Below are 8486 nucleotides of genomic sequence, written 5' to 3'. Positions count from 1 at the left end.
ATCGGCGGCGTAGCCGGCTCCCACAATGACCAGACGCACTCCAAGACCTCGGCGTCCGTGCATGCACCGCGCCCGTCTCAGGAGGCGCGGGACCGGCAGCGTCATGGTACTCACGGTGCCATGCGCTCGCTAGACCAAGACCGAGCTGGTGGATCTCGGAGCGCTCAAGACCACCATGCACGTCAACAAGCCGGTGCGAGCGACACACGGTCGCCTGGACGGGATGCTGCTCCTTCTAACATGGTTAGAAGTCCGAGCATATCCCGCTCCTCGCACCGTTCGCTACCGCCGCCCGCCACCACAGCCGAAGCTTTGGCGCGAGCTCAGCTGCTCCTAGACTACCCCCCAGCGGCGGACAAGATCGACGACTGGAGGGCCACTATCCAGAGTCTCATCGGCTTCGCCAACGGCGACATTCCTCGGCAGCCGGGCACATCGCAGCCGCAGCGAGTCAGCCATGCGCGAGCCGGTGGCGACGAGGCAGGCGAGGGTACGACCACCGTGCACCCTCCGCCCCGAAGGCTAAGATCGCCGACTCACCGGATCCACCTCGACAGCGACTCCACCGCGTCGTCAGATCCGCGAGCTCGTCGCGATCAGCGCCAAGTTCTTCAAGAGCGACAACGGGAAGACGCTCGTACTCGCATCGAGCGCCGGAGGGAAGCGCGGCGTCAATCAGACCAGCGCGCTGGGCCCTCTGTTGATATGCATGCGCCAGGGGAACCCGGTGACTTGCCGTACACGGTAGGTTGCCCTGCGTTCACTCGTGAGCTGCGGCAAGTCTAGTGGCCCAGTATGAAGAACTTCAAGCCAGATGTACCGGAGAAGTACGACGGCAAGTTGCATCCGTCGGAGTTCCTCAGCATCTACACCATCGCGGTGTAGGCTGCTGGGGGACGGGACGACAAGATCCTTGCCAACTACTTCCTGCTGGTGCTTAAGCCCAACGTCAGGTCCTGGCTCATGCACTTGCCGGACAACTCCGTATCCTCCTGGGCAGACTTGTGCCATCAGTTTGTTGGCGCCTTCACAGGCGGCCACAAACCCCATGGCCAAGAGAGTGATCTACATCTGCTCGTCCAGAAGGAAGGAGAGCCCCTGCGCCAGTATATCCATAGGTTCAGCCGCGTACACCACAACATCCCAAATATCCACCCTGCCGCGGTAATCAGCGCGTTCCATCAGAATGTGCGTAACCGCAGGATGCGGGAGGAGATGGCGATGTGCAAGATTTGGGACGTCAGCGAGCTATATGCCCTGGCCGACAAGTGTGCACGCGCTGAGGAAGGGAGGAAATTCCCCGGGGAAAGCACTGGAGCAGAGGGATCTGACAGTGAGGATGCTGCCCCGGCAAAGAAAGGCCGGCGGCGCAACAGGAAGAAGAGAGGCAAAGAGGTGCTGGTCGTTGAGCAGTCCGGCGATGAAGGTGACGCCAAGAAGGCTGCGGTTGGTAGCTCCGGCAAGGAAGTTGCCGCGTGCACCAACTGCCAGGCTATGGCGGTCGCCGACAAGCGGGACGGCTCCGGCAAGCAATATTGCAAGATTCACCGCACCAAGGGCCATGACCTCCAAACCTGCAAGAAGGTCGAGCAGCTCGTCCAGCAACAGAAGGCCGAGTACGAGCGGCGCGACAAGGAGAGAGCCCAAGGGGGCGCCGAGAAATCTGGCCATAAGCGCACCGGCCAGGAAGGACGCCGCGGCAAGGCCAAGCAGCGGCAAGGAGACAGACCTCCCCGCGGCCGCGACAACAATGAAGACGACGACGACGACGACGAAAGCATGGATGATGTTGAGACCAGTGAGCAGGAGTTTCAGAAAGCCACAGAGGTCTTGTGCGTTGACGATGGTGCTTCTCTGCATACTTCGCACCGCCAACTCAAACAGTGGGTGCGGGAAGTCAATGCAGCAGAACCACCCATCGAATCGCGCAAGCTTCTGAAGTGGTCCAGCACGCCTATCATCTTTGACATTGAGGACCACCTTGACCGCACAACTGCAGTCGGGTGTTTGCCGATGTTGGTATCACCAACTATCTGCAACCTCAAGGTCACCAAGATGCTAGTTGACGGCGGGGCCGGCTTGAGCCTGATCTCCTCCGCTGTACTCCAGAAACTCCAAATCCCTGACAGCGAGCTCAAAGAGACCGGCACGTTCCAAGGAATCAACCCGGGAAGGAGCAAGTCGAAGGGAAAGGTCACGCTGCCGGTAACATTTGGCAGCGAGCTGAACTTCAGGACTGAGAGGGTCACATTTGACGTTGCCGATATTCCATTGCCTTACAATGGGATACTTGGCCGTCCAGCACTCGCCAAGTTCATGGCGGCCTCTCACTACGCGTATAACATGCTGAAGATGCCAAGCCCGATGAGCGTCATTTCTGTCCCTGGCGACAGGAAGGATGCTCTCATCTGTGCCGACAAGATCTACCGGGAAGCAGCAGCCACGGCAGATCGTGATCAACTTGCCGCTGAAGCTCCCGGGGGGAAGAAGACCAAGTCCGGCAAGAGTTCTGATGCCCACTCCGGCAAGCGCACCTCTTCGGAGTGCTGCGCCGCCGTCGAGGACGCACCATCGAGATCCACCGGCAAGACCAAGCCCGGCAAGAGCTCTGATGCCCACTCCGGCAAGCGCACCTCTTCGGAGTGCTGCGCTGCCGTCGAGGACGCACCATCGAGCTCCACCGGCAAGTGCAAGAAGACGATGGCAGCTCCGCCAGAGACGAAGAGGGTATCCGCCAAGGTGGACGGCGCTGGTGGTACCTTCACCATCAGTGCCACGCTTGACCCTAAATAGGAAAGCGCGCTCGTTACTTTCCTGCGGGCGAATGTCGACGTGTTTGCATGGCAGCCGTCTGACATCCCCGGTGTTCCCAGGAAAGTGATTGAGCACCACCTTGCCGTTTGTCCCCACGCGTGGCCCGTCAAGCAGAAAGTCAGGAAGCAGGCGGTGGAGCGCCAAGAGTTCATTGCAGAGGAGATCAAGAAACTGGAAGCAGCAGGCCTCGTCAGAGGAGTGCTCCATCCCACGTGGTTGGCCAATCCTGTAGTCGTGCGCAAGGCAAACGGGAAATGGAGGCTTTGTATCGATTTCACCGATGTTAACAAAGCTTGTCCCAAAGACTCATTTCCTTTGCCGCGCATTGACCAGATTGTTGACTCCACGGCCGGATGTGATTTGCTTTCGTTTCTTGACGCATACTCAGGATATCATCAGATCTTCATGGCAGAAGAGGATGAGGAGAAAACCGCATTTATTACTCCATGTGGCACGTACTGTTTCGTACAGATGCCTTTCGGATTAAAAAATGCTGGTTCGACATTTGCAAGAGTAGTCCATATTGCTCTTGAGCCGCAAATGCACAGAAATGTGGAAGCCTACATGGATGATATAGTGGTCAAGAGCAAGCACAGAGCAACCCTGATTCAAGATCTAGACGAGACCTTTGCAAATCTGTGCAAGATCAGCCTCAAGCTCAACCCAGAGAAGTGCGTGTTTGGAGTTCCCTCCGGCAAGCTTCTCGGGTTCTTCGTGTCTCAGCGGGGAATTGAAGCCAATCCCAACAAGATCAAGGCCATCGAGCAGATTGAGGCACCAAGGCGCGTCAAGGATGTACAGAAACTTGCCAGTTGTGTGGCTGCTCTCAGCAGGTTTATCTCTCGGTCGGCTGAGCGCGCCCTGCCGTTTTTCAAACTATTGAAAAAGGCAGGTCCAATGAAATGGACTCCGGAAGCGGAGGCTGCGCTGCAAGACCTGAAGAGATACCTGTCCTCCCCTCCAATACTTGTCGCACCTAAGCCACAAGAGAAGTTGCTGCTGTACATAGCGGCAACCAATCAAGTGGTTAGTGCTGCGCTAGTAGCAGAGAGGGAGGCAGATGATGAGCTAGCAACCGCGGCAAGCGCATCCGGCGACAAGCAGGGGGCTCCCCCGACAAGCTCTGGTCCCGACAAAGATGGATCTGCGCAGATGCACGAGGAGACACGGAAGAGAATGGTGCAGCGCCCAGTTTACTTTGTCAGTTCCCTCCTGCAGGGGGCTAGGTCAAGGTATTCTGGTGTGCAGAAATTGCTTTTCGGCCTTCTCATGGCCTCGAGAAAGCTGCGCCATTACTTCCAAGCACATGAGATCACAGTCGTCACTCGCTTTCCGCTGAAGAGGATACTACAGAATCCCGAAGTGACAGGCAGGATTGTTGAGTGGGCACTGGAACTGTCAAGCTTTGGCCTCAAGTTTGAAAGCACTTCAACTATCCAGAGCCGAGCATTGGCAGAATTCATAGCAGAGTGGACGCCAACACCAGATGAAGAAATTCCAGATACGAGCATCCCCGACAAGGAAGCAAGCAAAGAGTGGCTGATGTACTTTGATGGTGCCTTTTCACTGCAAGGCGCCGGCGCTGGTGTGCTGCTTATCGCACCCACCGGAGAGCACCTCAAGTACATAGTCCAGATGCACTTTCCCAAGGAGCAAGCAACAAACAATACTGCAGAGTATGAGGGATTGCTTGCCGGTCTCCGGATCGCGGCAGACCTTGGGATCAAGAAGCTCATTGTCAGGGGTGACTCACAGCTTGTCGTCCGCCAAGTAAACAAGAATTATCAGAGTCCGTTGATGGAAGCTTACGTTGACGAAGTGAGAAAGCTGGAAGAGCGCTTTGACGGCCTGCAAATGGAGCACGTTCCAAGAACTCAGAACGCCATTGCAGATGGCCTGTCGAAGTGCCGCGCACTTAAGTTACCTGTGGAACCAGGGACCTTTGTGCTCAAGCTGACTCAACCATCCGTAACACCATCAACTGGACAGAGCAAGAAGAGGAAGTTGATTCCTGGTGACCATCTGCCGGCAGAGCTTCCCGAAGCCGCCACCAAGAAGGTCCCTAAGATCAACGTCGAAGGCACTGAGGAGCAGTCTGCTCCGGCAAGCCTTAGGGCTTGTTCCGTTGACGCAGAAGCTCCCGGCAAGCTTGTCGCGGAACGTCACGCTCCGGCAGAGACGCAGCTTCTCGCCATAGAAGCGGACGTTCCCGCAACAGCTGAGACCAACACCAAGAGCGCTGAGGAGCAAGATGCTCCGGCAAGCCCCAGGGTTTGTTCCGTTGAAGCAGAAGCTCCCGACAAGTCTTGCCCCGACAAGCTTGTCGGGGAACGTCAAGCTCCGGCAGAGACACAACTTCTCGCCGTAGAAGCGGATGTTCTCGCAGCAGCGGATTTGCCTTTAGTCCTTGTTGTCGAGCCACAGGCTCCAACATGGGCGCAGCAGATTGTCCGTTTCCTTCAGAAAGGAGAACTTCCCGAAGAGCCAGAAGAAGCCGAAAGAGTAGCCCGGCAGTCAAGTATGTACCAGTTCATCGACAAGACACTGTACAGAAGAAGACTCAACGGTGTGAAATTGAGGTGTATTCCCCGGGAAGACGGACAAAAGCTGTTGGCAGAGATACATGGAGGCATATGTGGACACCACATTGGCGCAAGAGCACTCATCGGCAAAGCATTCCGACAAGGTTTCTTCTGGCCAACAGCCCTCCAGGATGCAACTGCACAAGTAACCAAGTGTGAAGCGTGCCAGTTCCATTCCAAGCAGATACACCAGCCAGCTCAAGCTCTCCAGACGATCCCTTTATCCTGGCCATTTTCGGTCTGGGGGCTCGACATCCTCGGCCCCTTTCCCCGAGCTGTCGGGGGCTTTGAGTACTTGTACGTTGCAATTGACAAGTTCACAAAGTGGCCGGAAGTGGAACCAGTGAGGAAGGTGACCGCACAGTCAGCCGTCAAGTTCTTCAGGTCGATTGTTTGCCGCTTCGGGATCCCTAACCGGATAATCACCGACAACGGCACACAATTCACGAGCCACGCCTTCATACAGTATGTCCAAGATCTCGGCGCCAAGGTCTGCTTCGCTTCTGTTGCTCACCCAAGGAGCAACGGTCAAGCGGAAAGGGCGAACGCTGAAGTGCTGCGCGGGCTCAAGACCAGGACTTTCGACAGGCTGCGCGAGTGCGGAAGAAACTGGATCGAGGAGCTACCGGTGGTTCTTTGGTCGATCAGAACGACGCCAAATTGAGCCACTGGACAGACACCCTTTGCTCTAGTCTATGGAGCAGAGGCAGTTACCCCCACGGAACTCGTATACGGGTCACCTCGAGTGCTCGCTTACGATGAGCTTGAGCAAGAGCGGCTGCGGCAAGATGACGTGCTGCTCCTTGAGGAAGATCGTCTCCAGGCTGCTGTGCGAGCTGCTCGCTACCAGAAAGCTCTGCGCCGCTACCATAGCCGCAGAGTCAATGCCAGGAGTCTCGAGGAAGGCGACCTTGTTCTTCGGCACGTTCAGTCGGCCAAGAATTCCAACAAGTTGACGCCGAAGTGGGAAGGCCCTTACCGGGTGAAGCGAGTCACAAGGCCTGGCGCTGTCCGCCTTGAGACCGAAGATGGCGTACCAGTTAGCAACTCCTGGAACATCGAGCATCTTCGTAAGTTTTACCCGTAAGGCGCGGTTGTCGGGCCCTGCCCGGCAACCACCCTTCTGTACAAGTCTTGCCGCTGTTGCATGTAATCCTTTGTACAGAGCCAGGTGCAGACCCTGAGCACGAGTAAATGAAGCGCTGCTACCCCGGGGTTAGAGCATGCATGCTAGGTCGAGTCTCGTCCTTGGTTAGGGTTGATAGTGCCTAACAGCGCCTAACCCCTAGCTTAGAGGTCGAGTGTCCGTCCCTTTGCTTTTCCTTTGTTCGCAGGGCTCGCATATCCTGGCCAGACCGCTTAAGGACGAAAAGGAGAAGATGGGTGCGCCGGCACCCGAGCCCTGGCAAGCCAGTATTGCCGGGGGCTGCGGGTACCAAGATTCGTCCACGGCAAAGCCAGAGTTGCCGGGGGCTGCGATATCAGATAAGTTTTTCGTCCCTCATCATGCATCCTTTTATGGACTGGGGAATGTGAAACCGCGTTTCTTCCCGAAAACTGCCGTGCTCCCCCGACTCTAGGCCCCGGAGCGCGTTCCCGGGACCAAGTTTGGTCGTAGTCACGGCAGCAAAGGGATGAAACGAGGAGGCCGCGCCCACCTCGTTCCCGCCTCCGTCAAAGGCGTGAGAAAGGTCGAGCGGCGTGGGAAGGCGGCAGGGCCTGTTGCCGGGTGAAGAAATGTCTGTCCGATGGATACCAAGGATTCGCTCCTTGGCGTGGGTTCAACCCGCGAGACAAATAACCCGGCAAACATCCCCCTTTCATTAAAAAACATCCCACTCAGGTACAGTCCAAAGAGGATGAAAAACATGAATGAGAGGATTACAAGTTTTAGATGCAGCTATGGCCCGAGGGCTTACAAATTAAAAAGATAAGGTGCCCGTAATCCCTTTCCTGTCCCTCTCTTCAGGAGGTAGGTCAAGGAGGCAAAAAGGGGAAAAGGGGCGCCTAGGCGAGCTACAGGTGCCAGAAGACACCAATAGAACATCCCGGGGGGGCCGACCGAGGGCTTGACGGTGATGGCGACACCGGAAGCGGGGCTCGAAGACGGGGCGGCAGGACGTCAGCACGCTGTCGAGGGCACCACGCCCTCGTACTCTGACCTGACGGCCTTGTCGCCAGCCCTCTTCCCCTTCCGCAGCCTCCCTATGCCAGCCGCCCAAGGAGACGCCCCCGGGGAGTTCAAGGAGCCGGCGACACGGATGACGGGGTCGCCGGTGCCGCGCGGAGCGGCGCCCGACACCTAGTCGGACCCGCCATCCCGCCGCCCGCTACCCTCATCGTCGCTGTTGCTCCCCTCCTCGTCACTCTCGCTCGAGGGGGAGCCTTCGCTATCGGAGGAGCTGTCCACGCAGCACTTCGCCCGAGTGCCGAAGCACCCAAAGACCTTGACGGAGAGGAGATCGCCCTCCAACAACTTAAAATGGAGGGTGAGCCCCCCCGTCAGGCTGTGGATACGTGCGAACGTCTTCCACCCTCGATCAAGATACATCACATTAGGGGCTGGGAATACAACGCGGACCCGCGTGCCGCTGATCCCACAGCCCCTCATGTGCAGCCTCAGTGTCTCGGGCGGGTCCGACTCCATCGCACTCGCAAACGGAGCTGGAAGCCGGAGGCGACGACGAGGCGCCCGGCGCAGCCTGACGAAGAACTCGCAAGGGTCGTCCCCTATATGGACCGCCATGGGGAGGGGAGCCGCCGGCGGAGGCGGAGCTGGCGCGCCGCCCCGTCCGCCTCTTCCCCGAGCGCCTCGACCTCGTCCTCGACCTCGTCCACGACCTCGCCCCCTCCCTCTTCCCCTTGTGGCCGGCTCTGCCACCACGGGTGCGGGAGAGGAAGGGGTGCGCTGTCTGGCGGCGACCCTCGCCGCCACAGATGAAGGGCCAGGATTCCCTTTCTCCATGGCGGATGAGAGAAAGGGGAGCAGAAGCTGAAGAAAGGAGGAGATGGGAGAGTGCGGGCTTCCGTGCTCCCCTCCCGCTCTTTATAAAGGAGCGAGGTGGGGGCTCGGCCGCCCCGCTCGGCGAA

The sequence above is a fragment of the Triticum urartu genome, chromosome 6A (genome assembly GCF_056163025.1).
Source record: "Triticum urartu cultivar PI428250 chromosome 6A, HENAU_Tu73, whole genome shotgun sequence".
Taxonomy (NCBI): Eukaryota; Viridiplantae; Streptophyta; class Magnoliopsida; order Poales; family Poaceae; genus Triticum; species Triticum urartu.
The sequence above is the reverse complement of the archived record's forward strand: the minus strand, read 5'-3'. Positions refer to the sequence as shown.